The sequence below is a fragment of the Pteropus vampyrus genome, unplaced genomic scaffold (assembly GCF_000151845.1).
Source record: "Pteropus vampyrus isolate Shadow unplaced genomic scaffold, Pvam_2.0 Scaffold2, whole genome shotgun sequence".
NCBI classification, from domain to species: Eukaryota; Metazoa; Chordata; class Mammalia; order Chiroptera; family Pteropodidae; genus Pteropus; species Pteropus vampyrus.
This window is the reverse complement of record NW_011888783.1, coordinates 25,026,065-25,039,156: the sequence shown is the minus strand read 5'-3', so window position 1 is coordinate 25,039,156 and position 13,092 is coordinate 25,026,065. Positions and strand designations below refer to the sequence as shown.

Below are 13,092 nucleotides of genomic sequence, written 5' to 3'. Positions count from 1 at the left end.
GAAGAATAATTTTGAGTTCTGTAGCCAATAAGTCATTGACTGATAGAGCCAAATATTTTTTAAGTTGGGGGAATGGGGCAAAATGTGCTTGTAGTTTACCCATTTTCTTTGTGTGTTTAACTGCTCACCCACTCCCCATATTTCTGGTCCTACCGGCATCTAACTATGTGGTTGCCTCCCCAGACCTCGACTCTACTTTGTATCTAGTTATAAACTTCTGGGACTCATCCCTTATAAAATTTAGCAGTCCATATATTTATCTAAAGGTCTTGCCTAAGCACTTGACAGAGCTACATGGGGCTTCATTTTCAGATAAGAAAATAAATCTTAGCTCTGGTGTTTGGAAAATTTTGGTAGATAAACCCTATGCTTGTTTGGTTTTACCCATGACTAGAAATACGTAGGGCATGAAAACTGAGGTTAATCCCATCAGCTGAATTTTAAGCCTTTAGCTTGTCTAAACTAGAACCTCTATCTGGAATACACAAGGAAAGTAAATAAAACTTGGTAAGCAATTAAAAATATATTAAAAAATAAAGATGTAGCAAATACGTCTTTATAATGAGAATCAGTTGGATATGTTAAACAAGACCAAAAGAACCTTAAAAAATTAGATCGGATAATAATAATATTGTACTACATTTGTTCCCATATAGATTGGCAGAAATATTAATCAGGACAAGATGTGGGTGTCAGGTATTTGGATAAGATAAATTACTTTCCAAGATTAAATTTTTTTGGAACTTCAAGGGGAATGAAATATAATAGATTTAGTTCTGAGCAGTGGTCAGAAGAATGGCAAATTACCAAGTGGTAACAGTATGATCAAATTCAAATTTTTGTAAAAGTGAGGGAAACTAAATATATCCATCAGAAGGAGAGTGATTAATGATAGAAAAGAAAGCAAAAGTACAGCAAGAACTGACAATATTTAAAATATTTTTTAAAAAGTATTAATTAATATTCCAGGAGAAACCTTTAAGTCACTTAAAAGCATCACAATATATTTCCAAGAAAATAACTTGACCACAAGTCCTACCTGGCTAAGTGGTAAAACCACACACTTAAATGAAGAAAACAAATAAAAAATTAAAACGTTTTTCCAAAATGAAGAAATTGTGAAAGAGACTCAGGGAACTTAGTAAGAGTCAAAAGGTCAAGTATAAAAATTTAAGCCAAAAACTATGTGAGGAGCACTTGCAAAGAATTTCTAAGCGATTAAATTAAATAAGTTATTGGAAGATTAAAAAAAAAAAAAAAAGGTGAAGCGGGGAACAAATTATCACTGAAGTATACTAAGTGGAGCAAAGTAAACCACTAAAAATTATTCTGCTAGATATGGAAGAGTCCTAGAACCACATAATCCAAGTAGAATGCATTACATGTATTATACAAAAACAACATAAATACATCACTTCCCATGATTAATATTTAAAGCACTCAAGGTGTGGTGCTGACAACCCAAATATAGCATTTATTATTTCAATGGTGAATGTATTGGTCATTGTGATTCCCACGATAAGCATTTAAGAGAGATCAGATTAGAGCAGTGCTTCCGTACCAGGCAACCTGTTGCCAATGGTAATAAATTGTAGGATACTAAAACCCTGTTGAGAATAACGTGTCGGTAAAAAGTAACTTTTTTCTGTAAGGCAAAGTCTGGTTTATTTCATCTATTGTAGATTTTTTAGTTGAAATAAAAACCAAGCAGAACCAAAATGTAAAGAAAAGAGAAATAAAACAATGAACTAGGAGAGAGATTGTTAGTTGGCCACTCTGGATCTAACACTGTGGTAAGAATTTTAATACATCCATTAAATACTGATAGTGTTCCAAGAGTGGGAATTATTGTCCATTTTAGAGGAGGGAACACACTAAAAGGGCTCCATTACTACATCATTAACTGTTAAGATTAAATTGACATGAAGAAATAGAATTCAGACTGCTGTCCAGGTCTGTCTGGTTCTAAGTACCTTATTTATTTTAGTAAATTCATTTAGACTTTAACAAATATTAACAAATATTTATCAGAGATTTTAAAATGTTTTAAAAATTGAATGATAGTCTAATTTAGACAGTGTTTTACAAATATAAGGAGTTGATTCAAAAATAATAATGAAAAAAGGATAGAAACAATCAGGAATTTCTATGCCTAGAAATTGCTGAGTGTTTGCTGACTAAGATGGTCCCCAAGATTTCCTGCCTCTGGTGTACACAACGTGCGTAATTCTTTCTAGTGGCAGTGAATATGATAGACTTGACTTTCACAATCAGTTTATGTTATATGGCACAGTTAACTTTAAGAAAGAAAGATTATTCAGGTGAGCCAAACATAATCACTTGAGAGCTTTAAAAGCAGAGATTTTTTTCTGGCTAGTCACAGGAGGGAAGTCTTCTTTGACTGTCAGTCTGGAAGAAAGCAAACACCCAAGTTTGAACTGCTAAGAGAGTATGTATGTCCCTAGAAGCTAAACGTGGCGCTGAACTGACAGCTATAAGAAATTAATTCTGCCATCAACCAGGGTGCTGGAAGAGGACATGAATGCAGATGAGAACCACCGTCCTGAGATGGTAGCTTCATTTCAGCCTTGTAAGTCCCTGAGCAGAGAACTCGGTCACTCTGTGTCCAGACTTCTGACCTACAGAACCATGAGCCAGTAAATAGGCATTGTCTTATGCTGCTATTTTATATTATCATGCAACTATAGAAAACAGTACACAGCAAAAACTACTTCTCAAATTTGTCTTATCTGACATTTTTACAAAAGTTCAGGGAACTGAACAGTAAAATTGCAAGAAGTTTGTACATATAGAAAAAGTTTGATCTGTGGGGAATATACTGAGTGAAGATTGAGTTATAATGACTGTGAGAAATGGCAGAAGTTTAAGTGTGGGCATAAGGCAAGACATTTTAGGAAGAATTAATCTAGATGACATTTACAAATTGATGGATGGGTTGCAACCCAATTATAATTCATTAAAGAGCCACAGTGAGTATTTTCATTTTTCCCTGTAGACATGGGTTCAACATACTGCTGTTGAGAAGACCAACGATGTTTCTGAGCATCCTCAGGAAGGGTGTTTGAAACTAGAAACAAAAGGTCTGGAAAAAATATATGGTTAATCCTTTCCCCAGGATAATGTGAAAAGTTACCGTTCTTAATTAGTCATCAGGAAACGCATAAGTGATAGACAAGGTTCCTGAACAAGCAACTAAAATGAGCAACAGGCCAAACTTTCTTAGGAGGTACATTTTACAAATATGCCCTTTATCTGGAGAGTTAAAGACGGGAGGTATTCTCAAAGTTTATCAAAAAATGAAAGAACTGCATAGAAGGTGTGTTGACAACAATTTGAGAGTCTAGTTTGTGGGGAGCAGGGAAGGATGCTCCTTCTTTCTCTTTCCTGATGCTTTCTTTCATGTCTAGGAAATTAGATTAGTATAATACTCCTGACCCCTCTCCATCTCTTTGTTCACCTTGCCCTTAGGAAGGTAGTGTGATTTATCTGGTTGGTAAAATTGAAACAACATATTGGATGTGCTTGACTCAGCTCCTCGTCCTACCTCTTAGGAGTAAGCCTAAACAAAGAGAGTACATTTTCTTCTCTACATGCCTCTAAATGGGGAGATGAGGCTATTTTATTCTGGGGCTTAGTATGAGGAAATCTAAACCTCCCCAAAATAAAAGTCATAAACTCCATTCTAACCTTTCATTGAGTAATAAAAGTAAAGTTTTGCTCCAGAAATTATATTCTTTTGTCTTATTTTCCTACTCGTTTGAAGTTTGGTATGTGGTACGAGAAGGGGTGATATTTATTGGGTCTCTTGGCAGGTCCTAAGAATTAGAATGAGGTAACTTCTCCTACTGTTTCAAAGAGAAATTCCCAAAACCAAAACTAAAAGCATAGCTTTATTCATAATTGATAGTGTATTTAAGAAATTTGTTACTTCAAGGAGTTGTACAGGATGAAATCACAAAGGACTTTAAGAAGTGTTTACTGAATCTAATTATTACAAATTTGAAAAGGATTGGAGCTTTGGCTACATCCCCACATTTCCAAGGTTATATAACTGGGTTATTATATCATTTTGTAGAGTACCCCTAGTATATTTTAATTCATTTATTCATTATTCATACAAAAGTCTAACCCTATGTGGAATTTTTAATATTCCAAGAAATTTCCAGCATTGGAAAGATTTCTAGTGTTAACATACCAAGCAAAAAAATCAGCTTCAAGCCTCAGCATGGAAGACTGGCAATCCTAGTTCTCTTGACTATTTTTCTTTATTCACTACTAACTTTGTAACTTGGGTTTTTAATCAATAAATTCTTGATAGAGAATGTAAATTTTACATTGCATGATTCTTCTAGTTGTTATGAGCACCTTAACCAATGGAAACATGACAAAGAGTAATTAACCTTTTAGACACAATTTTCCCTAAGAAGACAAGTAACAAAAGGAGGTCTAAAATGAAAACTGTAATTAATTGGCCATATTAGACATTCATTCTCATAGTTCCTTAGAGCCAGGAATAAAAAAAAAATGTTGCTTTCATCTAGAAAATACAGTTTGAAAACTGTATTTTTTATTTTTCTCTTTGCAGGAGTTTAAGGAGTCAAGGGAAATGTTTTGAACAATTCCAAAGGACTCTAATTACCCTTTTATTTGGTTCTGCTGTGCACTTTAAAAAAGATTCTGTATCATACCATTGTACACTCATAGTCTATTTTGTAGGATTCTATTGTGTTACTTATATATAAGTTAACTTCCCGATTTGAGTATAAGATGAAGTTATGCCACTACTTTTCTTTGTTTATGTTTATCAAAATCATATAACTCATTTGTGCACATAAACTGTAATTTAAGTTTAATAAATACATAGCTTCACATGGTAGGTCCTACCAGAAATTCCATAGCTATGATTCATATTGGGGTCAGACCTGAAGTAACCATGTTGGTTGCCTTTGCCTATACACCCAGGTATACTTCTTTATGATGTTTAGGGAACATTGGGTTATCAGTGACTTAGGGATCATAGCTTCAAGGAACAAGTCACCTCATCCTTGGCATAGATACAGAGATAGTTCAAAATCATTACTACAAAAAGCAATGAAAGAAAGGTGTACTTTAATCTCTACCCTTTTCACCATTTTGGAAGGATACAACTGGAATAAAAAGCTTATGCAGAAACACTGAGGGAAATGAGTGAGGGTGAGCATTACAAAGAGAGGTAGAAAAGCACATTTATGTTCTCATCAGAACATGACACATTGTAAATATTTATATAACAAGTGTTACTAGCTAATCACACTCTTCTCAGACTTGACCTGTTTGGCTTCTTTATTATTACAAAATGAGCTATGGAATTCTTCATCACAACATACCTTTTTGGGAGTATATTAGTTTCCTATTTTTGCTATAATGAAACCCACAAACTTCAAAGGTTAAAACAACTTAAACTTATCTTATAGTTCTGGAGCTAAGAAATCCAAAATGGGTTAGCAGTGCTGCATTCCAGAGGCTCTGGGGTGAATCCCTTTCTTTGCTTTTTACAGCTTCTAGAAGTCATCTACATTCCTTGCTCATGGCCCTTTCCTTCATTTTTAGGCAAGCAATATAACATTTTCAGATTTCTCTCTGATTATGACCCCTGCTTCTGTCATCATATCATCTTACCTCCCTCTGCTCCTGGGGTCACATCATCTTCACTGACCATGACCCTCCTGCCTCTGTTTTATAAGGACCTTTGTGATTACATTGAGACCTCATGGAAAATCTAGGAGATTCTCTCCCATCTCAAGATGTTTAACTTAATCACATCTGCAGGGTCCCTTTGCCATGTAAAATTATATTCACAGATTCTGGGGTTTGGGGCATGTACCACTTTCCAAGGCCAATATTCAGCCTACCACAGGGGATATGTTTTATTTATCTACCTTTGTCTACAATACTTCTAGAAAGAGAAGACTTCATATGACGTTGAGAATTCAAAAGCTTCTGGTAAAATATTTTATATGTGTATCCACATGACACCATGTACAAGATTTATCATGCAGAAGTTTCCAAAACAGCCAGCAGTCAGTGGGGACTCCAGAATTGCCAAATGATAGAAGCTTAGGGGTGGAAACTTGGTTGGAAAATGACCTAGGAAACTTACTTTGGAGCTGTGTTTTCATAGAAAGCTTGATATTTTTACATGGGGGCATAATGAGTTCAGGGGCTAATGAAACTATTGGAGCTTAATTCTTCCTTTCCTCTCTCCTATCCAGGCAAACCCCTTGGTTCTACCACTGACAGTATTAGAAGTCCTGCTTAATGCAACAGAGACAAGACACACAAGTTGGAATGTGGAATTTACTTGGGGTTAACACTAATCAAATAAGTCCTGCTCTCTTTGATATTTTATTGTATCTTTTAGGTAAATTGAATGTTAGTATGCCAATATATCTTAGTTTCACTCAATTTCCCAGTATCTATAATTTGATATTCTTTACCCAAACTCTGTCTTCAGATACTCATGTATATTTGGAATTTACTTAGTCTTTGATTAGAATTTTGTTTTATGAGATAATAAAATAAAGGTTCTCTTTGTGACATGCTGAACTTAATCTGAATGTAGGCACCCAGAGTTTTGAACAAAACTTGGTTATTTAGGAGGCATAATTCTGGTAATATCATGAGAATTTCAGGTTTTAGGTTTTCGTAGTTCCTGGGGTTTTTATATATTGGTTTCATCAGTATTTATTATTTTCATGTAGATTAGCAGCCTCATGGTGTCTATGAGGATTAGAGTTAATAAAGCATTCTCCATGTGATCACAAACCATTCTTATCTATTCGAGTAAAAATTTCCATAGATATTAAGATAATTATTTTTCTAGTTTTCTTGTTTATAGAATCTTGTGTGTAAAATAATTTTTAAAATAAAGATGTTCACTGCAGTGTTTTATATGCTAGCTCAAATTGTAAAAAAAAAATCAGATAGAACCATGGGTATTTTTCATAATATTATATTGTCAATAAATTGGAATACAATGTGGTTGTAAAAAGAAATAACGCATATTTCAATGAATTGTTATGAAATCACATTCACATGATATAGTGAAGGGTTCAAAAATCAGCTTGCAAACTGAGCATTTATGACTCCATAAATTCTTGCTAAAAATGTATACATTTAATTATGCATGCTTAGAATAGAGGCTGGAAGGAAACATACTTAGACATCAAACTGTTACTAATTAAAACTATCATATTGAATATTTATTATAGTCCAGGCTCTGTTCTGAAAGCTTAGTATGTATCATCTTATATAATTCCAGAGAAAGTTTATGAATTATTATTATCTTGAGTTTATAGATGAAACCAAGTCACTGAGAGATGAAATAAATTGCCAAAGATACCTGATTATCGAACACTGTCTGGCTTTGACTATTCAGAGGACTCTTATCTCTACCTTGTTTACCATCTATGCTAGAATTCTCAATGAGTGAATATTACTTTTACAATTATGAGGAAAAAAAGAAAGGTATTTTTTCACTTGTGAAAAGGAATGATCCCCACCAAAGAATAAATAAGTTGCAAACACCTGGCTGCAATTTACCTGCTATGATACATTATTTTAAAATGTAAGAAAACTGGTATCTGAAACTTATTACTGAGTTTTCAAAATCTATTACTTTTGAAAATAAATTCAAATTAGATCCTAAAATTTCCACACAGTTGAATACAAATGCAATGATTATTTTACTGTTTTCATGTAAATATCATCTTTTCTAAATATCAATATTCAGCTTAAGCTACAAAATATGTAAAATATCTTCATTTTAAAATTAGTTTATAGAATTTGGAAAGCACATAGCATCAATATGATAAAACCACTAACGGATTTTGTTTAAAAATCACGTTGGTTTTAGTCAAATTGTGTTAATGGATTCATGGAAAGAAGCAAAGAACAAGTTATGTAGCAGATCAGCTGGTGTTCTGATTATCTACTGCTATGTAACAAAATCCCTAATAATTAGTACCTTAAAATGACAATTTATTATTATTTTGCATAGTTCTATAGGTTAAATTCTGAGCTGGGTGATTCTAGCTTAGTTTCCTTCATGTTGTTGCAGTTAGATTTCAGTTTTGGCAGCAGTCTGAAGGCTGGACTGGACTCTCTATCCAAGATGATACACTTCACATGGCTGGCAGCTGAAGCTGGCTGATGGTTGGGAGCTGTAAACTGGAATGCTTACATATGCAAAGTCTAAGGGACTTGGGATTTTCAGAGAATGGTGCCTTGGTTTGTAAAGGAAGCATTCTAAGAATGAGTGGTCACTTGTAAATTTTACAAGAGGCAGAAAGTGGGAGCTGCCAGGCCAATTAATGGCTAAGTCCAGAATCAACACAACATCACTTCTTTCATAGTCTATTTGTCAAAGAGGCCACAGAGTTCACATATATTCAAGGAAATAGAGAAATAGTCTCCCCCTCTTGGTGGAACAATGGCAAGATATGGGAGGTAGGGGAGATATTGGCGCTGCTTTGAAAAATGCATCCTGCTGCAGTTGATTAAGAAGCAAATTTCATCTAGTCTTTACAAAATATATTTGACATAATTCCTGGATATATGAGCCTGGTTACCACAAGTGATGTCTTTTTCACTTATAATGATTATTATAAATAATGCTGGATGCGCCACTTTACATTTCCGTAAATCTATTTTTCTGTCATAGTTACTTTTTTTGCTTTTGATTGTTGGTAATTGGGAAATGGAGATGCATGAGTGGGAATAAAAGTTGACAGCAAGGAGTGAATCCACAGAGAAAAAACAAAATACCATAAAAGAAGTTTGACAGTAATTGCTATTAATCTACAAAGTTAAAAAAAATATAGGGAAGATCATCCTTTCTGTATTATTATAGTAATATATATGTTTGTACCCCATAATTTATAAACTTTTTTCATATGTATTTCCTGTTTTGAGTTTGCATCCATTTTTTTTTTAATGAAAATTATTGGAGTGACAATGGAGTTAATCAAATCAAATCAAAATTACAATGAGCTACTACCTCACACCTGTTAGAATGGCTGTCATCAATAAGACAAGTAATAATAAGTGTTGAAAAGGTTTGAGGGAAAAAGAATACACTGCTGTTGGGAATGTAAATGGGTATAGCCATTGTGGAAAGGTATGGAGGTTCTTCAGAAAACTAAGAATAAAATTACCATATGACCCAGCAATCCTTCTTTTGGATATCTAGCCAAAAACTTGAAAACATTTATCCATGAAGATACATGCACCCTGATGTTCATTGCATCAGACTTTTTATGGGTTGACAGATAGGTAAGTTAAGTGATGTCTTTAAAGTCACATAGCTAGTGCTAAGGATTGAAACACAAGGTCTTTTGTCTTCAAGACCCTTCTCTTTGCTTCACAATGCCTTTACAGGCTTTTCTGTTTTAAGAGCAGATGAAGAAATAATGAGAAGTGGTAGTGGGTAAGAGTGAAGATAGCCATGTAATTTGGGAAAGCTACTTGGCATTTTAACTTGGAAAAAAAATAAAATGGAGATGATCATAACAGTGCCTCCCTTGCATAATTGTTGGAAAGATGAAATGGGAAAATGTAATAATGTCAAATAAAGTGATAGATTTTATCTCATACTCCTATAATGGCAATAATCATTAATATTACATTAAAAAACTGTGATACAGCAGGAAAAGTAAAAGTCAGACAGATCTAGTTTTTACTTTTTCAATGTAATTGGTAAAAATTGCTACAGTTTTTAAGGCAAAAAAATCACTTGGTGAGAATACCTTTTTGACATTAAAATTGCCTGGAAAATTACTGTTGAATTTGTCCATATATTAGTCACCTTTGGAAGGCTATGGTACACAACGGACAAAGTAATGTCCCAAATCTCAGTAGCCTACTAAAAAAATGGCATATTTTTTTGCAACCATTAAACAGAGACTAAAGCAGCTGGGTGTTGTCTGTTTCTGCTTCTAGACTTTTCTGTATTCCAGGACCCAAGCTAAAAGAGGCTGTCTCAATTTGAGGAATGTTGCTCTCATGGCAGAGGGAAAACACAATGACTCAACCACATGATGGCTCTTCAAACTTTTGTTCAAAAGTGATATATGTCATTTACACTCACATTTCAATAACCCGAGACATCTTGTATGGTTAACCTTAACCTCAATGTGTCACAGAAGCTTAATCCTCTTACAAAGTAGATAATTAAATAATTAGGAATAATAAAACAGTCTACTATAGTCCAAGACAGGAATCACATGACTGTTTGACTGAAAGGTCCTAGAAGAAAAAAAAGTATATATATCCTAGCCCACAAATTCATATACTGTAGGTGTTCATTCAATAATAATCAGTGAATTCATGATATAGGCAACTATTAATATGTGGCAGACCCTTGCACTTGACCCTTTATTTCTCCATGTTCCAAACTGTAGAAGCAATGATTAGAGTTCTAATTCTGTTGTTAATCTAAATGTGTATTCAAACATACTCAGAAAATGAATAAAGTGCCCTTTATAGGTATATAATTATTTTAGCAAAACTTTTTGAATAGTCCACCTAAGCTAAACCATGTGGTATTCTTTTTTCTAATATCTTTAAAAGAAGGAGGTAGCATTGCACATAAGGATGTCTTGAAGAGACCTCTCAAATCATAGTATATCTTTCTATACTATGGGTAGCAACTATTTAAAAGCGTATTCATTATATGTAAAGAATTAGAGTTTAACCTTCAAACTTTACATGATCTTGTGAAGAGGAATTTAAATGCTAAGTTATTTTGATAAAACATGTATTATATACAGAATAACATGTAGTGCTTTAATTGGCACTTTCTTCTGCAAAGGAACCATGTAAAAACTTCATTTTTTTTTCCTTTTCTTAACATAACACAGCTTATCTCAGCTACATAACTCACGGGCTATCTAGACACTAATGAAGGTGTAGAGTGAGTACTTTTGGAAACAAAAGGTATCATTTCCAAACCCAACTTAAGTATTAAGCAAATATTGAATATAAGTTAGTAAGTAAAAGTAGTTTACAAAATCCCTTCCTAATTAACAACCTGTTACATAAAACAGATGGGCTTTTTGATATTCAAATTGTTTAATAAGTTATTAAAAATCACAAAAGATATACTATCCCTGACAAAACCATGTTACTTTTAAAAAGCATTCTTAAAAGTGACTACTGCTTTAACTGTGGGATCTGTTTTCTGCGGCAAATTGACACGACATTTGACTTTTACTGATAAAAATAGCATACGCAATGCTTTTTATAAGTACTACAATTTGAGGTTATTTACTTAAGTTGATGTAGATGTCATTTTGGGAATGTTATAAGAAGTACCTTTAAAATAAATGTTTTTCTCCTCATATACTACAGAATAACTTTAGAAATAAATATAAAGAAGATTCAAAATTAAGTTGTTCATCTTCCTACATGCTCATGACCAAGTGATGACTGTGCTGGAAGCAGTGATAACAGGGACACCTGTAGTGTGTGAGGCACCCAAGGGCTCTCTCTGCTCCACAGCAACTGAGATGGGAGAGTGTTTTCTCCTGAGTGTGCTCAAACTGGGTTGTACTCTTTCCAGTTGGCTTTCTTATCTCTCTGCCAACATGGCAGTGCTCTTGATCTGAATCACCTCCTCCCTTCTGTGACATGCTCTCCTTCCTCTAACTCTCTGTTTACCTTCTCCAGAACTAGAATGAAACCTAATTCAGGTAACACTCAGAAGAATCTTACTTTCTCTCTCATGTTACAATTACCCATTGCAGAATAAAGCACTGTGTATTACACGTATTGTAGGCTATAGGGCTAATGTATATTTTGAGTAGAAAACCACAAATCTGAAAAAGGGGCATATCAGATTAATTAGAGAGTAAATGGATCACAAGCTGCAAGGTAGAAAGTGTAATTAAAAATAAAATGTCTTACCAAAAAATCCTATTCAAATTTCTGAAAGATTTTATGTACCTCGCTTTTTCTATATTCTGTTAAAATTTGGTGTTTTGCAAAAGTAAAGTTTACTTTGAAATTCTTATAACTTCAAAGTTCTGTTAAAGGAACCATTTTATAGAAGTTTAAGGTCTTATGAGTTATTTTAGATACATTTTAGTCTATTCCCAGCCTGAAATAAATAAGTGACAAAAGTGAATAGTGTCATGGTAGAAAATTTCCAAAGAAGATTTAAAAAGTCATGCTGATATGCATTTTGGGGGAATTTATACCCAACCCTGAACTTTTTCTTTCTGCTTTGGCCCACTAACGGAAGTTGTGAGGAAATCAGAATAAAGTGCATGAAGTTCTGATATGAAACTAAAATACAAAACAAAGACTTTTCTTAAAATAATTGTACCAGTCCAAAAGAATAAATAGATAGTCTGCAGGTGGGAAAGTCATACAAATATTTGACATCAAATGGTTTAGATATCATAGAACCATAGGATTTTAGAATCCATCAAATTTAAACTCCTCAATAAACAGATGAAGAATCTGAGCCAAAGAATTTAAGAAACTAGAATCCAAAGTAACAAACAATTTCTAAAGAACTCAGTTACAGGATCACATTTAAAGAGCTCCATACGAAAGAATCTTAATGAATCATTTGGTGAAAACTCAATATCAGAGTCAGCTGTGATCAGTAACGGCAGAATTAGTAAAAAATGTGCTGAATTATTCCAGAAACTGCATAAAATACCCTCGATTTTTACTATTTATCCTACTACCAATATTATTCTTTGTAAATCTATTGTATTTTAGAATATTTAAAAGCAAGGATATAAAAAACAAAAGCTAATCTCTCTCTTCATTCACCATTTCTCTGACTTCACACTATTCAACCAAGACAAACATAACCATATCATATTATTTCCAAGTTGTCCAATTGGTTTGAGTTATTGTCATTAATCAGTATGTTGTAACTGCTTTAAAATTGAAGCTTCATGTATGAACATAGAATGGGACAAGAAAACAAGTGAGACCATTGACAGGATGATGGTACCTATATTGATGGGGTAAGGTAGCCCTCCAAAATGTGTCTGCATTAATTGTATAGTTGAACTA

At 33.6% G+C, this 13,092-nt stretch overlaps 1 protein-coding gene across 1 annotated transcript in view; it reads right to left on the bottom strand.

The window, feature by feature from the left end:
• The window catches only part of KCNH7 (potassium voltage-gated channel subfamily H member 7), a 415,423-nt gene that overhangs the window by 147,270 nt on the left and 255,061 nt on the right, over nucleotides 1–13,092 (bottom strand). The window lies entirely within an intron of this gene.